The sequence below is a fragment of the Lynx canadensis genome, chromosome A1 (assembly GCF_007474595.2).
Source record: "Lynx canadensis isolate LIC74 chromosome A1, mLynCan4.pri.v2, whole genome shotgun sequence".
In the NCBI taxonomy this organism is placed as follows: Eukaryota; Metazoa; Chordata; class Mammalia; order Carnivora; family Felidae; genus Lynx; species Lynx canadensis.
In genome coordinates this window covers 128,758,878-128,784,269 of record NC_044303.2, presented here as the reverse complement: position 1 = coordinate 128,784,269, position 25,392 = coordinate 128,758,878, and the positions used below count along the sequence as shown (strand labels likewise).

Here is a 25,392-nt window from a genome sequence, read left to right as displayed (position 1 = left end):
GCCGCCGCGCTCACCTGCGCGCTCCCTGGGAGCCCCCCGCCGCCCCGGCATCCCAGAGGGCCGGTGCTCCCGGGCCGCCCCAGGGCTCTGAGCCTCCCCGAGCGCTCCCTACGGGCGGGGACCCTGGTGCTCCGGGCGGGAGGGCAAAGGTGCTCGCCCCTGGGACTGGAGGGACCTCCTCGACCTTGGCCACCGAGGTCACTTTCCCAGCTCCGGGCTCTGACCTCCCTAGCCGCAGCCTCCCCCCCCCCGCCCCCCCATTACCGGAATTCCCGAGCCCCTTTCTTACTGGTTCCTTCCCGTCTGGGGCGCTTTTGTGTCCTTGAGGTCGGAATGAACTTGGGGGGGGGGGGTGCTGCTCTCGCAGCGGGGAGCTGCCTCTTTGGCTCTCTGAGCTGCACGGTGTCCCAGCGACTGCTGCTGGTTGAGGAGGGTGATGACTACTGAGCCATAGAACAGGTCGTGCTGGAGATGGAGATGGGAAAGCCTGTTGTTTCATCTTCCAGGGTATCGTTGATTGGGAAATCGCCCGCCCCCCCTCCCCCCCCAATCAGCCAGCGCTGATTCAAAGTTACCGGATGCCGAGCGAGCGCTCCTTCGAGCTCCTGGGGAGCCGGGACAGGAAGGGTCCGGTCTTACACCTGTCCACCTCCCTGTGTGGTAGGAGAAACAAGTCCCACTCCCACTCAAGAATAGTTTTGGCGAGCCAAATCTTTCCCCTCTTGCTGAGCTATCCCCTCAGAAAGCATTTTCACTTAACCCTATGCTCACAGGTTACTTTTTGTTTCACAGCTCGATTTTTTTGTTTAACCGCCGTGGAAGAATCATCCATACTTTGTGATTGCCTTTGCCATTTTACTGTTCACTTGCTTATTAATTCCCTTACTTTGTAATTCCTGCTCCTACTGCTGGCCAGAAATTGTTGTCCCCGAGGTCGCTGAGGACTAGAAAAAAATCTTTTCCCCTCAACGGCAGACATTTATCGAGAGTTTTTGTGCCAGGCACTGTTCTGAAAACTTTCATTAACTCTTAATCCTCACCACAATCCTGTGGGGTAAAATTATTATGTTATCTCACTTTATGGATGAGGGAATGAATACTTGGTATCTTGCTCAAGGACTCTCAAGTAGCAGGAGAGGATTCCAACTCCGGGGCTCAGGACCAGCACTGGGGCCCTTAACCACTGTGCATACTGCCTCGCCTAGAATTCCTTTCTTCCTCCTTATTTCCTGAAGTCCTGAGCTCCTTGAAGCATCACTGATCAGGTTCTCAGTCTCACATTCCCTCTTGCATGACTTTGGACTAGTTTAGGTTCTTTTTTATTTTATTTATCATTATTATCATTATTTTTTTAGAGATTTCACAGAACCTTGTTACTTTAGTTATCGCCTCTAGTTAGCTGCCTTAAGATTCTGTGCTTTCCATGTATCTTACTCAGTTTTAGAGTAGCATCTGTCAGTTTATATTGTAATATTCCTTGTGGACTTGCCCTGCTTTGCCTCAAAGCATTTCTAGTTAACATCATTTATGTCACGGGCCCCATCATTATCCTAGTCACTCAGGTGCAAAATTCAGCAGTCCTGTCTCATATCACTTCTCTCCCAATCATGATGTATCTCTTCAACTTCTATAATGTCTCTTCCTTCTAGCTTTCATCGAACCTTACCCCCTCCCCAGCCCTTCTTCCCTAGTCTCCTCCTTCACGACCTCTGAACACTCATTCATCACTTATCATATGTCACTTTCTCCAGTTGGGTATCTTCTCTTATAAATGTTCCACATCCACAAAAAATATTGTAAGCAGCTTAGAACATTAAATATTCAGGCCTTACAATTAGTAGTTACTTGCTAAATGTTTGCCACATATGATGCAATGTGAATTACGGTAGCACACAGGTGGGCCAGGTTTTACAGGGTGTGAAGAAGCTTACATTGGTAGACATGGAGGAGCTGGCAAGCATCCTGGAGGGGGAGGAAAGCTTCTGGTGACTTAGTTGCTGCAGCTAGGAGGAACCCAGTTATCCTGAGTAAGCCCTACAGTTAGAAGTGTGGAAGTAGGACCATATCCGCAGAGAATGATGAATCCTATTCTTAGCAAAACAAGACAGGAACCAACCACAGTAAATTACAAAAAAAAAAAAAAAAAAGTATATTATTGTAAAATATAACACATACCTAAAAGTGCATAAAACACAAATGAGATTACCACAGTAGACATATTTAGCAGCAGAATGACTGTCTTATTCTGGTAGGAGATATGATGGTAGTGGGATGAGACTGCAGACATGCCTAATAGGAACCTGTTCCCAAAACTTCTGTATAAGGTAATGTGAGCCTGGACTAGTCCCAAGAGGAACTGTTTGGAAACAGTTGGCTGTGCCTACATAGGTTTGAGGTGAGAAGACAAAACCAAGAAGGTACCTAAATGGTAAGAAAAGGGAACCAATGAGAGTTTTGAGCCACTGGGCATAATTCTACCAAAATGGATATTTTGTGATTTTTGCCTTTGTTTCTCTCCATGTGTTCTATGCATGTTTTCCTACATCATAGTACATGTAGAATTTTAGTATTCTTTGATTTTAATGTAATACCTAGTAAGCATTTTTCATCTTATCCGATTTCCCAAATTCCTATTGTTTGTGTCATATTCTAGCAACTGTAATGTGATTTCATAAATTAATCCTCTATTGTTGAACAGGTGCACTAAACAACACTTATAAATCTAAGTTGTAGCAATACTTACTTTGACAGATATGTCACTTTATAAACTGGAGTTTGTTTATGTCAGACACTGGAATGTATGTAAAAGAAAACCCATGTCCTCAGATAATTTGTAGTTGAATGGAAGAAATAGGACTTTCCCAAGTATGTTAACTGGTTATTCTTCTTGGTGTCCTATGTGTGCAAACATCAGTTTTAGGATATGTTAGAATGTTGTTTACCAAACAAGTAACTTTGGAGACTCTGTATATGTATTAGTGTATTAAATTGAGAACTAACCTTGAATTTCAGTACAACACGTCATAGAGCATGCAAAGAAGCATGCCATGAATACATTTTGAGAGCGGACTGTATCTCACATGTGTTTCTGAGATACTCATCCAATTTGGACCACTCACAAGTTATGAAAAAGTTGAAAACTAATGCAAATTTGGCACTTTATAAGACTGGTCTTCTAAAAAAAAGTTGAGATTTCTAATTATTCCTAATTTACTTAAATATATTAAAAGCGCACATGTTATTACATTGGGAAGTAAAACTATCCATTTAGTTAATGATAGAAGTAGCCACACCATCATAAATATTTCTAAACAGGCTATTATTCAGGTGCACTAAGTTACTGTATAACGTATAACATAAGTCTGCCAGGTGAAAGGCAGATTTTCATCTCTCTTGAGAAGCAGCCTCACAGCCCTCAAACAACAGCTACCTACCTTCTTTGTCCTCTCTAATACAAGGTAATAGAGATAAATCTGGCCCAAAGTAGGGAGTTTCAGAAGTTGTGTGTTCAGTAAACATTTAAATGAGTGTCAGTTTTGTGTCAGGCAAGGTGAGCAGCAGAATGCTAAAGCCAGGCCAGGTCTGTGTGAGATGCAGAGAGGCAAACAGTTCCAGTACAGTGTGAAAAACTGTGAGAAACACAGAGTGTTGGAGAAGTCACATGGAGGAAGGCAGACAAAATCATGCTCCTGAGCTAAAAGAAGGAAGAGTGTTAGGGCAGCAGAGAAATGAGATGAAGGCAGGAAATCACATTCAGGCTGAGAGAATGCAGATGCTGTGCTGAAATTGGAAATACTATAAAACAACTGCAGAGGAGTGTATGAGGTGAGGTGAGGTTGCTAAGAGCCTTGTTGGACCTGAAGGATTTGGAGTTTATCCTAAAATCAGTGGGGAGCCATTGAAAATGTTCAAGGAAGTGAGGGACCTGTTCACATTTGAATTTTAAAAGCATCCCTCTGGCATTTGCAACTTCACCTTTCTGAAAGCTCTCCTCCTCCCCCTGTTGGAGGCTTTATCTCTCTTCTCTACCTGATTGCTATCTCGTAGCTCATTTCTCTTTGGAAAGGACAGTCACCAACATTGTTTCCGCTTGATATCTTGCTTATGTTCTGTTTGCATAACAATTTTGGAACAGAAAGTAAGCTTTCATCGGTGTCCTTGTGCTGCATGTTTATAAAATACCCAATCTTGCAGTTCAGTTTTAAATCTTTTATTGACAGTTACGAGATGAAACGTTTTGGCATCTTTTAGATATCAATAATAGTTGCAGCAAAGCACTTTTCATGCATTTGCTCATGAATCCTCTGAAGCTGGCAAGATCTGCACCATAATTCTCATAGTATACATGAGTGCAGGAGAGTGAAGAAAGGTACTTAGTATACACTGTTGGAAGTATGCAGCCAGGATTTGAACCCAAGTAAAATTACAATGTTTAGCTTCTTCCCACTTTGCATATTGACTCTGTGGATTGCTGTTTTAGAGGGTACATGAGACAGTAGAGTTCTGATATCATATGGTACTTTGGTGAGGGCATAAGTGCAATCACAAAGAAAAACCTGATTTAGACTTTCTGGGTCAGTGGTAGAAGAGAAAACTAGAAAAAGAGGGTTGACTAGTAGCTCCTCATTTAAATACAGCCTGTCCTCCTTCCTGTCCCAGCTTTCTGGGTTTTGTCTTAATAACACCTTTGTAATTTTTTTGTTTATTATAATCAAATGACAGAACAGGGACAGTGAAGGCTGCTCATATTTATTATTATATTATTATTATTATTATTTTATTTTTAGAGAGAGTGTGTACATAAGCAGGGAAGGGGGGCAGAGAAAGAGAGAGAATCTTAAGCAGACTCCATGCTCAGCATTGAGGCTGATGTGGGGCTTGATCCCATGACACTGGGATCATGACCTGAGCCAAAAGCAAGAGTCAGACATTCAACCAACTGAACCATCCAGGAGCCCCTAAAGGGTGCTCATATTTAAGGATGACTTAACCCTAGGTCTGTCCAAGGGCTTCTCTGCCCAATCCCCTTCTTGCTTGTCTTTTTCTTGCCTTCTCTCGGCAGGTGGGTTAAAAAGATTTGTATCTCAGAAACAAATAAACAAACTAATGCTGATCTCACATTTTAATCCCTCTGATGTTTTTCATTCAGTTATCTAGAAGGCACATGCTTATACCTTCAGTCTCTGAAATTCTAACAGGTGTGTCTTTAACTTGAAGCAAGGTGGGAGGCAGAAGTAACATTCCTAGGAAACCAGAGTCCAGATACTGATTATTCAGTAGCTTAGGGTGAGTTCCTGAGTAAATGTAGAGTGGAAGTTGAAAAATAAAGCTGCAGGAACTACTAATCATTGTTTAAAGGGAGGGAAAAAAATGTCTAGTAGATATATTTAACATTAAGTATAGCTAATATTTCTTTAAAAATACTAGGTTGAACGTAGGCACTTGCCATTGCTCTAGGTAAAAGAGTTAGATGTTGGCAATTGCATATAGTTTATCCTAATACAAAGACAATCCTCTTAACATCTAACCATTTGAGCCAATCGGCCAAGCCTACACTCTTCATTTTCCCAGAAAGTAGGTTGAGTGCAGCGTGTTCATTTCTACAACTGCTGGGTTACTGTCTCAACAGTATTTATCATAAGCCTGTTCGTGGCAGTTACACGTGTTATTATGATTAGATCATTTAAATATCAGTAATAGTCGTGTAAATCTATGAAACATGAGTGCAAAAGAAGAGTATTGGTTTCTGTGAAAGGAATGTTGAATTGTTTAAAAAAAAAATTTTTTTTAAATGTTTATTTTAGAGAGAGAGAGACAGAGTGTGAGCAGAGGGAGGGGCAGAGAGAGGGAGACACAGAATCTGAAGCGGGCTCCAGGCTCGGAGGTGTCGGCACAGAGCCTGATGTGGAGCTTGAACGCACGAACTGTGAGATCATGACCTGAGCCGAAGTTGGAGGCTTAATGGACTGAGCCACCCAGGTGCCCGGGAATGTTGAATTCTTTAGAAAGAGTCCATAAAAGTGAGAGACTAAAAAAGTGGGCAGAAAAACTATTAAAAAATTGGAGAGAAAATTATGAAAATTTGGAAGAAAATATCCTGACCTTGCTTTACAAGTTTGTTTTGCTGTTTTGTCTTTGTTTTTTAGTTCTCAATCTACTTAGGAAATTAAAACTAGAAATTGTAGAAAATAAATTCTGAGTGTAGTTAATATAATAAAAATATTGGGGAGGAATTCTTCAAGGAAAATCTTGGAATTACTTTGGGAAATTGGGGAATTAATGCATATTTTTATGTGTTAAGGTAAAGTAAATATGGTGTGTATATAATTTTTTGATTCTTGAAACAACTTTTTTTTTATTAACTAACCAGAACCAGTCAAAACTGCTGATGCTGTTAGTCTAACTGTAATAGTTTATGCTGTAGGATAGTGAGTAGTCAGAAGTTTTGCCTCTGTAGATGTTCTTTGGGCCTACTACATTACCAAAGTAAAACTTTGCCATTGGGAATGTAAAAAGCAGGGCACATACAGATTTTTTTCTTTGCTTACCATATTATGCTAATGGCATATAACTCATACTGTTTTGAGTTCGGCTTTTAGCAGCCCTATAGCATTTAAGTTTGTATTAGTAATGTGAACCAATATATAGAACCTAGAGTTGATTTCCACCTCCCTTAAGTGACTGCCATAAAAATTGAAAGCAAAAACTGGAAAAAAAAGAAAAAAACCATAGTATAGGATTAGCTAGTTTGTTAATAAATTTCGTAGTGCTGCTAATCTGAAAGTTGGATTAGGTGAGGTGTAACTTATTCTAGATTCAAATACCAGTTATGGCAGTATAGTAATTATTTTCTTCTGAAGTATTACAAGTTAGTGAAAAAAGACCAAACTTAAATGCAAAAAAATAAAAGTATGGCATTTATTGACTATTTGGTATATGCCAGGCATTGTAAACCATTTTCTATATGCCTTATCTCATGTAATCTGCACAGCAGCCCTACCAGGAAGGTCATTTTGTTCTCATTTTCTAGACGAGGAGACTCATGCCATATCAGAGTTATGCAATGTGTCCAGAGTCATGTGGTTAGTAACAGAACTGGGAATCCAATCCAGTTTAGTCTGATCTCTAGCACTCATATGCCTCTGCTCTTACCACTTCATAAGGTAGTACTTTTCATCTGAATTTCTAATATAGGGGTTTTGTTGTTTTGTGGTTTTGGTAAGCCCTTTATTGGAGGGGTGATTCTAGACATGATCAACAGAGAGAGGGGGAGGAGGTAGCTAGAATAGGATGTGTTGGTCAAGATGCTGCTCCTGCCACTGTGGGCAGCTGGGCTTCCCTCAGGGCAGGATACACCTCAGAGTTGTCTTGGCACCTATGGGGAGGAGGTGGAACCTTTATTGGCACATGAGCATGGAGATAATTTCTTAATGACATGTTGAAGTGTTTTAACCTGGAAAGGACCTTAGAGATCATTTAGGCTTCCTCTTTGATAGATGAGGAAACTGGGGCCCATTGAAGCCAAGTTGTTTCACCAAGGCCACTAGCTGATTTATCATCCTGGAAGTGGAAACACCTTCTCCTGATCAGAGTCCAGGTGCTTTTATAGCTTAGTAGTTATTTTTCTTTGTTAGCCCTAACTCTGATTGGCAATTGCATATAGTTTATCCTAATACAAAGACAATCCTCATGACATCTAACCTTTTGAGCCAGTCAGCTGAGTCTACACTCTTTATTTCCCCAGAAAGCAGGCTGCCTTTACTACTGAATTTTGAAGTTCTTAAGTTGCCCCACCCCATCTTTGTCTGCAAGTAACAACACTGATTATTCCCTACACTTTACTGTAGAATATGAACAGGGCCAGTATTATGTTTCCCCTGTGTTACATGAGGGAGACCTGAAACTCAAACAATATAATGTTGTCCTCAGGCCTGTGTATGTTAAAACCTGACCCTGAACTATGACTGAAGATGTAAAAGAAGAAAAATACATTATCTTAGCAAAGATGACTAAACCTTCCTGGCCAAGCCCTGTTGTCTTATCTAACAATCCCTTCCTGTCCTCATTCTCTTTCCTTAGCCCAAGTCCACGCCCTTTAGGTGGCTGCCTGACAGTCTCAGGGAAGTAGGCATCTGTGGGGCTGGGTAGGGGTGGAATGAGTTGTGCCCATTGCTTTGCTGGGCACCCCCTGAAAAATCTGCCGAGTCCCAACCTTTGGCCTTTCATCAGCAGACAGAGGAAGGGCTGTTGTTAGTCATCTTCTTATTAACAGGCAAGCATGGACTACAGCAGCTGCTGTTCCTCCTCCTCCTGCCTCTTTGCTTTTATATGTCATGAAAAACTTTTCGCATGCATCATCTCAGTCCTTATTGCAACCCTGTGTGATGTGGGCTTTTAACTGAATTTTAGAAACCAGAAATCTGAGGCTCAGAAATTCAAGTGATTTTTGCCAAGGTCACTTGGGTGGCAAGTGGTAAACCTGGATCTGTAATACAGATAATCTAACTATACATCCTGCCACTTGCTGTATTTGGCTTTCGAGTCTATTTTCTCGTGTTTAGAAAAATAGCATGGAAGAGAGCAGATAATATGCTTAGGAAATAGGACAGTTGCAAAGTTTGCATGAGATAATGTATAATTTACATTCCACTTTTTTCCAAAAAAGATTTGAAGTTTTCACAATAAGTACCTGAAGACCCAAGCCTACAAGGGGAAAATGTGGGTAATGTAGTTGTGATAAACAGAACACTAAATTTTAACTGTTAGCTGGGAGCTCATATTGAAAAAATAAGAAAATGTTTCCACGACTCTAATGGTTTAGTTTTTTTGAAACAATAAAACAAAAATGTTGTAAGGTAATATTTTTCCCAGAAATGAATTGTAGAAGGCATTTATCACATTGGTGTTATAAAGAGGATCTTGAATAACTCCATTTATAATACTTGCAATAACAGTTTTGCTAAAGATGCAAAGATATTTTTACATTAGTACTGGCTCTTGATAACTCATTTATTATGGATGTTAATGAAGGTAAACTGTTCGAAAGTATTTCTTCAAAGTCTTGAGGGCTGGACTAATAAGGTCTAGATTCTCATAGTGATAGACAATAGCAACTCACACAAGGTAGAGCAGGGCATCTTAGCCTGCTGGTCCATGGATGGAATTCAGAAGGTCCATAACTCTCCCAAACATCAAACTTGTTTGTGCATATGTAATCTTCAGGAACATGGCCCATAGCACTGTAGTCTCACAGGATAAAAGCTACTGATTTAGGAAAGACATGAAGTAATACATGTAAAATGCTTGTTAAAATTTAACTGTGTGCATGGGAAAGTATTAGCCTTTAATGTTAATGTTGGAATTAAGCATATAATGTTGGCATGAACCAACTGTGTAGACTTTATCCGTGTTACAAGGATGCAATTAGTACAGACCGAAAAAAGATATCATCTCCTGCATGTATGGTAGTTTTCATTTCTCTTGTCCTAGTTCTCTAGGAAAAAAAGCCTTCTATTTATTTATGAATTGAACGTTAGCTATTTGCTTGGGCTAGATGCTGGAGATGTAAAAATCTAGAAGTCATCTCCTTTCCTCGTTTCTGTCTTTATCTTATGCCCACATCCAAATTAGCAGCAATTGTGTCAGCTATGTGCACAAAATGTATCCTCAATCTATCTACTTCAATAAACTCCTAATCCTACTGTCTCACTACAATCAATTTTTTACCAGGCAACCAAGTTAATTTTTAAAAACATAAGTCAGATCATGTCACTGCTTTGCTTAAAAGCCTCTGATAAGAGTTTTCAGTTTTGCAAGATGTGGAATTCTAGAGGTAGTTGGTGGCTGTGGTTGCAGAACAATAGGAATGTACTAAATACTGCTGAGCAATACGCCTAAAAAAGGCTAGGATGGTAAAGCTTCTGTTATGTGTATTTTACCATAATTTTAAAAAAGGAAAAGAAATAGTTTACTGCAACAACAACAAATAAGCCTCTGATGGTTTCCCTAGATGGACCCAGAATAAAACCCCTACTCTTCAATTAGGCCTCAAGACCTTATGTATCCACTTCCCCAAGGCATCCAGCATCTCTCTCCTCCTTGTGCTCTGCTTTCTGTTCGTCTGACTTAAACTAAGTTTGTTCCTGCCTCTAGGCCTTTGCCTTTGTTGTCCCCTCCAGGACCACTTTCCCTTCATATCTACTCAGGTGTTCTAGATCTTTCTAACTACACTTGTACTGTTAACAGCCCTCTGTCCTCGGTGACCCTGTCATATCACTCTGTTTTGTTTCGTTTTCTTCAGAACTTTTGTCACTATTTGTCTTATTTATGTTTGTGTCTGTCTTTGTTTACTTGTGTGTCTTCCCATACAAGTTAACTGCATGAGAATAGAGATCTTGGTGTATCTTTGGTGTGGAGAAGGGTGCTTGGCACATAGTAGGTGCTCAAATATTTATTGAATAAATGAATGGAGACATGAGCCCTTCCTCCAGTGACCTTGTAGTTTCTGATACTGACTCTCAGTCTGAGTTATAGAACTGTGAGCAAGGTCTTTGAGAGCCTCTCAGCTAGGTCTCACATAGAGAATGGGCAACTAGTTCTGCACCAAATAAAGTGATGTGCAGATGGAAGAGGAGAGAATGATGTCGGGGGCAAAAAAGTCAAAACCACATAAACTGTTTTCTCTCATTCAAGGATAAAGAGAAACTTTCCCTCTCTTCTATCTCCATCTTCACCTAAAAAACAAAAACCAACACCAGCAAAAGAGGAGAAAACAAAACAAAATACAGCTATATATCAGTATCCAGGCAGGAACCCTACCCAAGCCAAGCTTAAAATGAAAATTGTGTACAATATTGCATATCACATTCCCAGAAATGCCCAGTTCCTCTGGACCGTTTGCTCTTAGAGTGTCCATTAGGAGCAGTTGTAGGAGTCAATAAGATGGTCTTGCCAAAATGAGTCCATAATCTTACCAGTCTATCATTCCAGAATTATCTTAGGATGCACTTCCCAAGTGATCATAAAAATGTTGCCTTGCCATCTTACTGTCAAACTACAGGGTATTTTATAGATAACTGGAGATTCATGTTCATGTTTTTCATTCATATTTTTCACAGTAAACATAGACTATAGAGATTTATGATATAGACAGATTTTCAGTGCCCGATGTGAAAAATAATACTTTCATATAATCAGAAAAATCAGATTATTTTCTGACTATGAAAAAGTGTATGCAGATTTTAGAAGTTGGGAAATGAAACAAAAAACTTGTAACAGAAAACCCATCACCTGTAATACCACCAAGCAGAAATTATTCTTGCGAACATTTTAATAAATTGCTTTGCAGCTTCTTAAAGGCCATTTTTAAAATGTGGTTGAAGTTTTTCTTGAGGAAAAAAGTTGAGAACTGTTTAGATGAAGAACAAGAATCATCTAGCATACTTTTAATAAAAACCTTTACAAGCATTTGCAACATGGAAATTTTATTTCTTCCTTTAAAAAAAACCATATTTATAAAAGGAGAGAACAATATAATGAACTGGATGTACACATCACCCAGGCTCATGGCTAATCTTACTTCATTTGTGAATATTTCAGTTTATCTTCAAAAGATAAGAACTTAACAATGACTACAGTACAATTATCACACCATTGTAATAAAATAAACAATTGTTATCCTCTTAAAGGTGCAAAACTTTTAAAGAAAAGGCAAAATCTTGAGTGTCTCTGAATAATTTATTCCTGTTTCAGTTATTGCGAAGGTGTGTCAGAGAGAATTCAGGGAACAGCAAGAAAATCGTCTTGGCTAAGAGAGTAGTTGATCAGGAATCAGAGTATGAGGGGAGAGTAAAGGGTAAATGAAGTCCAGTTAAACAAGTCCATAAGTACGAATTACAGCTTGGTTCAACACGACATTATAAATTACTGGAGGGTTCTGAAAAGAGAAAAGACCTAGTCACAGTGCTTTCAGCTGGGCAGTTCAGGTCGCTGGCTTGTGACTCTGTTAGATGTGAAATAGAAGAAGTTGGCCCGTCAAGCAGGACAGAGCCTAGATGGGCATGTGCCTGTATGAATGGAAAGGACGGAGAAGGGCAGAGGAATGAAGGAAAAGCGGAGAAGAAGGTCTGGATGAGCGAAAGATAGAGGGCAAGGTTTGAAGCCTGGAAGCATGGGTGGATTGTGGTGCCAAAACTTGTCTTGGAGAAACTGGGTTGGGAAATGCTTTGTTTGAGATTCTGGACATTTCTTTATTTCTCTGCATTGGTAATCATTGAAGGTGAGGTGAACAAACTACATGCTCATTTACTTTGAGGCTTTTAACCAAGGTGGCCTCTTCTAGGTAATAACTTTATGAAGGGGCAGTTAGAATTTGTACTTGTGAAATATTTCAAAGATCAGGTGGTTAAAACTCATAATGGTAGATAAAGCCAGAAGAACTAGAATTTCTCCCTTGCCTCTCTCCTCCCCCACCAGAAGGAGACTCCGTGGAAATTATTTAAGTATCTTGTGTATAACTAATTAGAAAGAAAAGTCTTTCTATGTTTACCTAGAAATATGTTTGTAAATATTCACCAAGACCACTATTGTAGGAAAGTCATTGTTTTAATCTTGTATTATCTGTAATTTCTGCTTGCTGATGCTGAGCTATTGTTCGAAAAGGCCGTAAATAGAGAGGCCCACACCAAGACAAGATTGAACTAAGCTATATTTTTCTATCTAGATAAATAGTGGGGGGAAATGTTCGTGTAAGTTGTTGCTTCCAGAATCTTTCATATCAAAATTATTTACCTTAAACATTAAGTAATGGTATTTAGCAACACTATTCTTTACTACAAATATACTTTACGTATATTTTGCATTAAATCAATATGTCTACTAGCCTAGAAATGTAACTTCATTTTCCTTGGGAAAATCTTTTATTTGATTAAAATAACCAAATTATAGATTTCATTTTCAATTGGAAATAATCTTTTGCAGACCCAGGATAAATACAAATCCTGTCCTAAATCTGTGTTAGTTTTTAATTTGTTAAACAAGACTAAGACCTTAATAATAATCATTTTCTTAGAATTGAATGAAGAAGGTCACGTAAATACAGAACAGTATGCTAACCCAGAAGGCATTTATCAGGAAGTTTTGATCCTAAAATGCTATTGAAAACAGTAAGAAAGCAGAGCAATCATACCTGAGCAGAGAAAACAGTGTCCTGAAGTCCATTGAGTAAACTTCTGTTTGATCTTTAGAGAGAGCCTCTGGTGTTTAATCATATTCTTTTTCGCATTATTTTACATAGTCCAACATTATTGGTTATTTTATTTCCCCTCCCATAGCAGATTAGGGACAGTAAATTAGAATAAGTAGGATCTTATAGCAATGGGAATGCTGGTGACAAGCCAAGTGTGATGGCTAACAAGGGAGGGGACAGGAAATCTATTAAAAGCAGATGCAGGTATTTGAAATGCCTGGAAGTTTGGAAGTTTTTACTGTAGGCAAAGGTCATACCTTCAGCCCCAGTAGTCACAGAGGGTACTGTTGTGATACCCCTGCTCTCAGTAATATCCTTGAATTATCCAGGAAAGTTCAGTATATAAGATGATTGAAATCTTTCAAAAAATGTTTTACTTTTTTTTTTTTCCACAAGTACTTTTTAAAGTGGTTGCACCTAAGGGTTAGCCTTTCTGTTATATAAAATATATACTTCTGTGGAACACTCATTCCAGTGGGTAAGGCTGCATAAATGAATTGTACCCATAAATAGAAAGTGAGGATGAATTAATTTAATCTTACTATTAGTTCTTTTCTTATCCACAATTTTCTTTGAGGGCCACTTATTTTTCTTCCTCTTATGGGCCTATCTGTATATTTTATGGATGTGTATTATATATTTTATAATACTTTCCCTGTGTTCAAATATATAATGGAAAAGACTAGTATGATTATTGTGTTCTCTAGGATTCATCAATCCACATGACCTACCCACCCACCTCTGGATACCATCTCCCTCCACTTTTGGGGCTCCTGTCGTATTTCTCTTCCCACCCGGGCTGAATCTGTTATTGCAAATTCTGGTTTGTCTCAAAGGCAAGGTATTTGAGACCAGTTGATTCCCACTCTTCCTCTCTTTCTTGTAATTATTGCTTACTGCTTACAAGAGAAACCCCTTACTGGGTATTACAGCCTTTCTCTTGTTTCCTACTGTCAACCACACTTTCATCTCTGTCTTTTATCTTTTAAACTGTGTTCCATCATGTTCACAAATGCTTCTATCCTCAGTCCCATCACCTTCCAAACATGACTGAATGTGGCTCTTTCCTCCCACCCCTTTCTGTACACTACTTATGAGAAGGTTCATCCATTCATCCACTGAACAATATTTGAGTGCCACATCTCAGGTACTGTTTTGGTGCTAGAGAGGCAGCAATGCACAAAATGGATAAAGATCCCTGCCTTTGAAGAACTTATATTCTAGGGTGTTATGGAGGGTGTGGGGAATGATACAGAAAGCAAATAAATATAGAATATTGGTGGAATATATAAAAATGTTAAAAAAGTGCTGTGGAGAAAAATAAAGCAATAAAGATAGGAACATATGTGTTAGTGCCGTGCTGAAGGTGACATTTTAGCAGAGGGCTGAAGGAAGTGAAGCCACAGCCATGGCAGATTATCTTCAGGAAGAGAATTCCAGGGACACCTGGGTGGCTCAGGCGGTTGAGCGTCCAACTTTGGTTCAGGTCACCATCTCATGATTTGTGAGTTGGATCCCCGCATCGGGCTCCCTGCTTTTAGCACACAGCCTGCTTTGGATCCTCTCTCCCTCTCTCTCTCTGTACCTCCCCTGCTTATGCTCTCTCTCTCTCAAAAATAAAAATAAACGTTAAAAAAACATTAGAGAGAGAGAGAGAGAGAGAATTCCAGGTGGTGGGGATAACGGTTTCAAATGCTTTGAGGCAAGAGCATTCTTGATGTGTGCAAGGAATGCTAAGGAGCCACACCCAATGTGGCTAAAGCTAAGAGAAGTGGGAAGGAGGAAAAGTTAGAGAGGTAGTCAGGGCCCAGATTATGGAGGGCCTTATAGCCTGTTGTAAGAATTTGGACTTTTACTGGCATGAGGTGGAAAGACATTGCCATGTTTTAGGCAGAGAAGTGATATGAGTTGGGTATTTTTTATTTTGTTTTTTTCTCCAGTGTGAAGAATACATTGACCGAGGACAAAGGTGAAATCAGGAAGATCAGTTAGGAGGCTATTGCAGTAAATCAGATAAGAATGACAGTGGTTTGGGCCACTACTGGAGTGAAAAGTGGTTGGATTCTAGAATATATTTAGAACATAGAATTGTCAGGATCTGCCGACGGGTTTGATGTAGAGGTGAGAGAAATGGAGGCTTTCTATCATATTGAAAGGTACATGTCTAAGGTGGACTGGCCAGAATTCCCCTGTCTTCTCCTTGCCACGTTTGAATGAAACTGTTACTTTTCCACTTCCATGATAAAATAAAACAAAACTCTCCTTTTCTGAATGTCTCCCTCTCAGGCTTTGTGCTCTCTGCCTTTGCTAAGGCGCTTTGTTCATAGTTTTCCTCTTCAGTTCTACAATGCATTGTGGACTTTGGCATCTGATTAGTCTACTTTTCTATCCCCACACCTACTCTTGCTCTGGGAAGCTGCAAAATCCTTTTTGATGCCAGTGTGTGAGTATGTCAAAGTTCCTTGTCTGACCCAACTGTGATAACCTCTTCAACACTGTTTACCACCTGCTTTCATCACCATTCTCTGAGCCGTATCACATGAACACGTGGTGAGAAGAAATTACTATCCCGTCTTCCAACCGCATTGTCACTCTCTTCAGCTCTTTTTATTTTTTCAATATGAAATTTACTGTCAAGTTGGTTTCCATACAACACCCAGTGCTCAGCCCAACAGGTGCCCTCCTCAACACCCATCACCCACCCTCCCCTCCCTCCCACCCCCCATCAGCCCTCAGTTTATTCTCAGTTTTTAGGAGTCTCTTATGGTTTGCCTCCCTCCCTTTTTTTCCTTCCCCTCCTCCATTGTCTTCTGTTAATTTCCTCTTCAGGTCTTTTACACCGCCCTCTCTTCACACTCCGAAGGACCTTAGTTTTTCCTCAGTTTGTCAGCAATATACTTGTTTCACTTTCATTTGTATCTGGCAAAGCACCAACTTCAAATTAAATCTCCAGTGGTCCTCCGCACATATACTCAGGTAGCTGAACAGTATTGCAGAAAATTGGGTGAAATGGTGACTCTGCCAATTCATGATTTCCAGTCTCAGCTTCACTCAGACCAACATTATTTAATCCTTCCACTCAGTGACTCTCAACCTTGACTGCATAACAGAATCCTTTGGGAACTTTTTAAAAAAAAGCCAATGCCTTGGCTGCCAAGGCTTATGAAATTGGAAATTTTGGAGTGGAACTCAAACATCAGTATTTCTTTTTCTTTTTTTTTTTTTTAATGTTTATTTATTTTTGAGAGACAGAGACAGACAGACCACGAGCAGGGGAGGGGCAGAGAGAGAGAGGGAGACACAGAATCCAAAGTAGACTCGAGGCTCTGAGCTGTCAGCACAGAGTCCGACGTAGAACTGTGAGTTCATGACTGGAGGCGAAGTCAGATTATTAACTGACTGAGCCACCCAGGTGCCCCACCAATTATCAGTATTTCTTAATGTTCAGGTGATTCCATTGTGCAACTACGATTGAGAAGAGCTGCTTGAAATTTGCCCTTGAAGGATTTTCATTTTTCCATTCCTCTCAAAAGGTATCCTGATCTTCCCATACTCTCCAAAACTATTCCACCAAACCCTATTTTCTAAATTCTTGGCCTCACCTCCTACTTTGCTAGAAAAATTGAAGCTTTTGTTGCTGAATCTCTTTTAATTTTTTGGCCCCATTTAGTCAAGTTAACATTTAATTAGGTCCTAGTTTGTGCCAGGCATTATGCTAGACATTGAGTTTAGAGTGGTGAACAGGACAAATACAGCCCATACCTTCCTGGAGTTTACAGTTTAGTGCTGCGTATGGATAAATTAGGCAGTTACAGTACATGGTAAATGCTATGGTGAGGCAATAAGGTATTATTGGAACTCATAGGTATGGCCCTAATCCAGACGCAGGCCCTGAGAAAGACTTTCTTCTGTCTTATTAAACTCCTCAACATCTTGCCCTCCTTTTTCTTTCCCCTTCTTGGAGAATGAGGTGGCACCCTGCTCCATTAGAGGAAGAGCACCATTCATATCTGTCTCCATTCTCTCCATTTCTCCTCCAGACCTTCATTGGTTGTTCTTGTTTCTCTCTGTTGTTTCTTCCTCTCACTCTAAACATACTTAAGGTTTTACCAAAATGATACAGCTGGATTTTATATCTTCTTGTCTCTTTTTTTTTTTTTTCAAACAGGCCTCTTGAGAGTGGCCTATCCAGTGTCTTCTATTACTCACCAGCTTTCGTATTTTGGTTTCTGCGTCATCAGTCAGCTTTATCATAAAGTCACAGGGGCTTCCAGTTTGACTTAAGTTGGTGGAGACCATTCAGCTCTGTCACACTGGACCTCTCTATGCATATGGCTATTTGTCACCGTTTCTTCTTCAGAATTTTCTCCACATTTCTTTCTGTGATTCTGCGTGTACTAATTTCTTGTGATGTCTTCTTCCTTGTAAGATTCCTTCCCTCAGCCTACCACTTATAAAGGATGGTATTCTCCACTGGTTTGTCTTTACACCACTGTTTTTCTTCATTCATCCATTACTGTGGTTTTAATCACCGTCTAGATGTGAAAGCTTTCAGAATCTGTATCTTCCACCTTGAAATTTCTCCCAAATGCCTTTTGGGCATCTCTACCTGAATATTCCATAGGTTTGTCACATTGAAATTTACCAATCCTTTGCCCTTTAAACCTGTTCCTCTTTCTGTGCTCCTAATCTCATCTGGTGTTGCAACCATAGACGTTTGTCACTCAAACCAAACCAGAAACTTTAGTCATGTTACCTTGTCCCTTAATCCTGTGTAGTTAATCACTTAACCCTTCCTGTGTTGCCTCATAAATATTTCTTGACTTCATGTCTACGACACTGCACATCACCCAACTATCTTTACCCTTGTTGAAGCCTTTAAGCATTTCTCATTGGGACGATTGTAATTAAATCCTAGTTGGTGTCCCTACACTTATGCTCACCCCCTTACATTCATCATTTATACAGCTAGGCCACTATACTGGTTTGAAACCCATCAGGGGCTCCCTCTGCCTATAGGTGAGGCTAGGACACTGCAGTAAGGGGTTGCTTTTGGGATAAGCTTTAGGGGACCAGGGTGGTAAGACATTGGCAAAACTGCCTGGTTGAGTTCCCTTACATAATTATGCTTCTGCATAATATTTCACTTTTGAAAGTTTTCTTTTGCCTATGCAACATCTTTTCTCACTATTCCTCATCAGCACTTCTTTCTCAGTGCATTTTCCCATTCTGGTACCTCAAAGTGCTCAATTCCTCCCCATACTAAAAGCAACTTAGGTATCATGTCTTTCAGGAGGTCTTCTTATCATTCATGTCTTTATTTATTCACTGATGTTTATCAGACATCTGCATTTTTAGGCAGCCAATAGCGTATCAGAAGGTGAGAGATGAGAACATGCCTGAGTGCATTAGAGCAGTGCTTTTCATACTGTCTGTGGTGGTGGACCAATTGGGTTTTTTGTTTTTTTCACTCTCTCATGAACCAATAAGTGGTCTTGTTGCATGTGATTAAAATGCAATCTGTACCACATGTGACTCACCGCACAAACTCAACAACACCCAAACTGGTCTACATCTTGTTTAACCAGTGTCACATACTTGCATGTCACAGCAATGTCCAATTGCCATAAAAAATTTTAAATGCTTATACTTGATTTCTGAACTTAGCTTGATTCAGACAGGTAATACACCATTTGTTCATTAGCACCAGTCCACAGGCTACCTTTGAGTAGCATTGCTCTTAAGGGTTGCTGTAGATGTCATGGTGGAAGAGGGGACAGCTTACAACAGGGGTACAGAAGAGACTAGACACTTTCCTTGAATGGTTGAGCTATAAGGGAGGAGAGATCCTATTAGAGGAGGGCAAAATCTTAAAAAATGAGATCTGCTTACCAGCTAGATGAACATGGCTTTTTAGCCATGAGGAAAAGTTGGGGCATAGAGAGAGGGCAGCTGGAGCAGCCTGGTTCTGGCAAGTCTAGAGTAGTAGGCACATAGTGCAAAGAGGCTGCTATAAGGTAAGAGATGAGACTGGAGTCAGGGGTTAATTTGGTTACTTCAGCAAATACTTTCGAAGGATCTTCATAGCAGATCCTTCCTAGGCCCTGGGATTGGAAGCCAAGGAGAGACTTTTTGCCGTAGCAGGGCTTAAAAAGGTTGCTGAGGATAACCAAGGAGTTAGACTGATACTTGCAACGCATCTCGAAGGGTTTTTGAGCTGGCACACAGTATGATCAATTTAATCCTTAGAGGGTTGGCTCATGTGGATGGTGGGAAATAGATGGCTACTGAATCAGGAGAGTTAGTTGGGAGGTAAGTGATCCAGGTAAGATATGATAAGTATCAGGAAGGTGCAATCAGGGGTTGAAGGAAGTAGTTGGGGTGAGGAAAAGAGACAGGACTTTTATGGGAAATATTATTAGGGTGGTATATATCACAGATCTTGAGGGGTCAGTGGAGTTTGGGATGGCTTGCAATTTCTGACTTGTTTTGAGGTTGATAGTATAATTCATTGGGGAAGGGCTTTTTGGATGGTGAAGGGATTACAGAAGTGGTAAGTAAACTGTCTGAGGCCAGTTAGAGGCCTGCTCTCTGTATTCCTGTAGTGTGTTGTGCTAACCTCTATCATTGTGTAGGTCAGTGGGTTTCTGTATTTGTGAGCTCTTTGAGAACCTGTACCCACTTTTCTATCCTAAACACGTGGCACAGGGCCTAACATGTAGAAGAGGCTCAACAAATCATTCTTAAACTGAAAAGAAAGGTAGTGTATTAATATCCTATTGGTGCCATAACAAATCACACACTTAGTGGATTAAAATAACACAAATTAAAACTCACGTTGTTTATTTATTCTTTTGGTCAGATGTCCCGGTTGGCAAGGTTGATTGCTCTACTTTGTGTTTTACAAGGTGCTGGCCATCTGGACTTTTATCAGAAGGCTCTAGAATGAATCTATTTCCAGACTCATTCATGTTGCTGGCAGAATGCAGTTCTTTGTGGTTGTAGGACTGAAGTCCCTATGTCCTTGTTGGCTGTCAGCTAGAGGATGCCCTTAGGGGCATCTCTCCAGTCCTCGAACATGGGCCTCTGCATCTCAGAGCCAGCAATGGTGCATTGAATTCTCATGTTTCGAATCTCTTTACCTTCCTCTTCTGCCATGTCTCTTGACTTTCTCTTCTTGCAGCCAGAGACAGTTCTCTAGTTGTAAGGGCTCCTGTAATTACATTGGGCCTACCTGGATAATCCAAGATAATCTTCCTACTTTAAGGTCTGTGACCTTAATTCTATCTGTAGAGTCCCTTTTGCAATGTAACACAGTCACACATTCCAAGGATTAAGCCATGAAGTTTTCATGGGGTTGGGGGTGAGCATTGTTTTGCTGACCACATAAGTAATTATCCAGCAAATCATGTAGGGATCTTGATCATGGTTCTTAAATACGGATGCATTCTGACACCTCTTATTTGTATAGGGAAGCACAAGGAGAGTAAGACTTGCCTAATGACAGAAGGAAATAGGAGCAGAGGTAGATCACAGCCTACAGCTTCTATTTTTTTATTCTAACCACTTATCTATCTATCTATCTTATCTATCCCATCCATTCATCCTTTCATTCATTCATTTATTCATTCTTTCTTTCGTAAACATTTGAGTATGTGCTTTATTTCAAGGGTCTATACTAATTTGGGACATGAGGAAGAAAGTGAGCTACTGATGACTTTGGCTTGTATTGATGATGTTACTGTCCCTATTTAGTGAATAATCTCTTTTTAGTATGATGTAGCTTCAGGCTTGTACCAAGGACTCAGCAAATGTGTATACTTGTGATCATTACTGCTTAGTTTATTCCCTTCTATGTGTGGCCATAAAATTTAGGAAACAATAAATATATATTATTAGTATTTTAATTTTTAGCTTTATTCAAATAAGTAACCAGTGTTATCAGTTTCTTACCGATTTTTCCAGAAATATTCTATGCATATAATAAAGAAATGTTTATCTTGTACTTGGCATTAATTATATATTCTAGTAACTATTTCATGACAGATAGGTTAAGGTACTTAATTCTTTTTTTATAACTGTGTATTATTCCCTGGTATGAAACCAGCTTGTTACAAGTCTCACGTTGGTGGACATTTGGATAGTTTCTACTTCTTTTGCTATTAAAAGATTCTTGTAAAAAATCTTATACATGCTCTTTTCACACAGATGCATACATACAGAACTTATGCTTTGCAGCAGTTATTGTCTAATGACAGAGATTGTACCAGTTCCCATTCCCTCCATCAATGTATGCAAGTAACTACTGTTTCTGTACACCTTGGCTAAAAAATATGTCGTTGAACTTTATGGTCTTTACCAATCTTATCAGTAAAAAGTGATATTTCTGTTTCTCTAGTTTAAATGTGCATTTGTCCCATGACTGAGTAAGGTTGGTCATCTTTTTTTGTATGTATTTTAAAGCTATTTCTATTTCATTTTCTATAAACTGTTCATATCTTTTATCCATTTCTCTATTGGATTGTTGGCTTTTTTATTAATTTATTGGCAGTGCATATATTAAGGAAATTAGCTTATAAGATGCATGTATTTCGGGATATGAAATAGGATATAAGGTGTACATATTTTTTCTTTGATTTTTCTTTTGATTTTGTATGCTTAGGCTTTTGACGTGCATAAACAGTTAATTGTAGGTGAGCATGTTTAATTAATCTTAACATCTTTGTCTTCTGTGCTTTGTGTCATCATGGTAAAGTCTTTCTTTATTTCAGTATTACAAAGTAATTAGCTCAGGTTTCTGCAAGTATTTTTTTTAACTTTTTATTTTGAAATAATTATAGATGCACAGGAACCTATAACATTAGTACAGAGAGATTCTGTGTATTCTCTTTATTCAGATCTCCCAACCAGCAGGTATTTTTATGGTTTTATTTTTTATATTTAAATTGTTAATGATTCTGAAATTTATTTTGGTATAAGATTATATATGATTATAAGATTAGATATGAATTCCACTTTCTTTTCCGCTTGGTTACCTGTTTGCTCTAACATTATTTATTGAATAATCTATATTTTGTCCAGTAATTTAAAATTCATATGTACCAATCATGTGCTAAATTCCTAAGTGTACTGGTTAGGTTTTGAAACATTAAAGTGTCACAACTTTCAGAGAAGCTGAAATGTCATTGTATATTTTCCTAAGAGCTACGTGTTGAGACAGCTGGGGCCAGCCCTCTTACAAAATCCTATTATGGTGTCTGGAATTGTGTTTGTGGTGTTGTGGGTTGTACTAAGGTACAGGTAAATAACCTTCAGGTTTGCATCTTAGTTTACTGTTCCCAGTCTGTAAAGGTAAAGCCTTTACCCAATGTAGTGCCTAAGGTTAACCATGCCATTGATTAATACTTACAAAACCTTTTATTCTTTATTATTTTTAAAATTTTTTTTAAAAATTTATTTCTGAGATAGAGAAACACAGAATCTAAAGCAGGCTCCAGGCTCCGAGCTGTCAGCACTGAGCCCAACGCGGGGCTTGAACCCACGAACTGTGAGATCATGACTTGAGCCAAAGTCAGATGCTCAACCGACTGAGCTACCCAGGCACCCCATTACTTACAAAACCTTTTAGACGGACTATATTGTCCTCATTTAGTAAATAGGAAATAGAGATTCAGAAAGATTAAAAATCGCCCCAGACCTCAGGTCTTAGATAAGGTTGGCAGAGCTCAGACAGGTTCTCACCTTGCGATTGGTATTATTACACAGTATTCCAGGACATGCCTCAGATCTGCTCGAGATACCTCTTCACTCCATTGATCTGAGATAAAAACTACTGTAACTTCTGGGCTAGGACATAACTCTCCTATTCCATCTCTGCTTTAGCAAACCTGAAGGCTTTCCACATTTTTAGGTCCTGTTTTTCAGTGCAAAGTTTAGGCAAAAACATGATTTTTCCAAGGTTTTTCTGACTTCAGTCTGAAGAATGCTAATGGAAAAATACAATACTCATTTGCCTATATAGTTTTCTGAATTTAAAGAGTAGATTTAGATAATTCTTAAATTCTTTCCCAGCTCTATGATTCTAGATACATGTTCTTTATCTTGCTGGTATTTTTCATAGTTTTATGTTCTCGTATAGTGGGGAGTGAACAAAGCATTTAAAGAATGACAAGTATTTTCTGTGGGTTATTTAGAGGGGAAACATGTTAGAATTCTTTAATCCAATTAGAAATCACGTTCTTTTAGGAGAAGTCATATAGGCTGGTTATTGTATTATATAAAAGTTCTCTTAATTTTAGTTCATTACATTAGCTTGCCGGCATATATTTATTTTTAAAAAATATTTTAATGTTTATTTATTTTTGAGAGTGGGGGGAGGGGCTGAGAGAGAAGGGGACAGAGGATATGAAGTGGGGTGTGCTCAGTCAGCAGCGAGCCTTATGCAGAGCTTGAACTCAAACTGTTAGATCAAGACCTGATTCAACGGAGATGAAGTCGGGCACTTAACCAACTGAGCCATCCAGGTGTCTGCCCCAGTAGCATATATTTAAAGGCCACCACTTAAAATTCTGTATGTGCTTTGGGTCTAAGGCTATCGCTTCACACAGGTCCTCTCATTTCCTTTTAGCTGCAGTGTTGTCTGTGTGGTGCTCTTCACGAGATCGGAGTTTTAGGAGAAGTAAAGCTTCCGGCTCTGAACTTTCCACTTACTGTTAAGAAGTATTGCTATGGCAAAGTAAATTCTTCCAGATAATTTTGCCCACTTCTCTTTGAAGCTGTGTCTGGGGTCTCCATGAACAGCCCTCAAACTGGCCACCTTGGGGATCTAGATTCATAAGTCATTTGGTGTGTTTGGAGGGGAGAAATACATTCTTAGGGCCTAAGTGAGTTAATGGAAGGCCAGCCACACTCAGGAAACTGATTCATAAACTAGAATCCCCCCAGTCATTCATTTATAATTGGTTATATCTGTAGACAAAGCAAAGACTGAGCAAAATTGCAAGTAGGTAATTCTGCTTAGCAGATCCAGGTCTAGGTGAGAATATTGGTAAAATGAAAGCAAAAGGAGCTTGACTAATCCTGTTCTCCTCTCTAGAGATCGATCATTCTGTCTTTTAAAACCTTCATTTACAACACCTTTCTGAGATTTTATTTTAAAAAAAAAATTTTTTTTAACGTTTATTTATTTTTGAGACAGAGAGAGACAGAGCATGAACGGGGGAGGGGCAGAGAGAGAGGGAGACACAGAATATGAAACAGGCTCCAGGCTCTGAGAAGTCAGCACAGAAACCAACGCGGGGCTCGAACTCACGGACCGTGAGATCATGACCTGAGCTGAAGTCGGACGCTTAACCGACTGAGCCACCCAGGCGCCTCTGTTTTTGAGATTTTAAAGGGACTTCTTCCTCAGTTTGCATTCAGTTTCATATCACCTTCTGTAATTTTAACAGAACTATCACAGTCTACTAAAGTTTACTCACCACATAAATTTTAAATGGTTTCTTTTATATGAAGGGTAGCATCTAATTGTTAACAATAGGCAGGCTGGCTTTGTTCCCTCGTCTATCGGTGGACAGACCTCTTCATGCAAAGACTTTCAGCTCTGTGTTAACCTATCTGTGAGGGTGGGTGGTTGACACTTCTAGATTTTGTTACTGAATTTGGAGATTTGTCCCAGTGGGGGACTTAAACTTTTTTTCCTTGAGTCTACCTTTATCCTTTTTGACACTTTTCCATATGGTGGACTGGGGAGATTAGCAGTAAGGAGAACTACAAGCCATCTCAGGTGTAAAAGTCTCAGCTTGATTAGATTGTGTTAACTTTCTCTTATTAGAAATCCCCAAGTTACATTTCTGCAGGATACATCAGCCTCGCTCCTACTTACCCTTTCAGTGATCAGCTCAGACATGACTTCCTCCAGGAAGACTTTCTTCATCTCTGTCCATGATTCAAGCTCTAGACTGGAGTAAGTGCCCTCTCCTAAAAGCACTCTAGGCTCATTGCTCTTGTAAAGCATATGTTATATAACTGTGTACTTGTATATGAACTCCAAGAGGGCAAGAACTCTGTCTAGTCTACATTTTAAAAATAGCTTCATTGAGATATAATTCATGTACCACACAATCCACGCATTCAAAGTATACAAT

General features: G+C 39.4%; 1 protein-coding gene across 1 annotated transcript in view; it reads left to right on the top strand.

The window, feature by feature from the left end:
- The window catches only part of ELOVL7 (ELOVL fatty acid elongase 7), a 73,898-nt gene that overhangs the window by 329 nt on the left and 48,177 nt on the right, over positions 1-25,392 (top strand). The window lies entirely within an intron of this gene.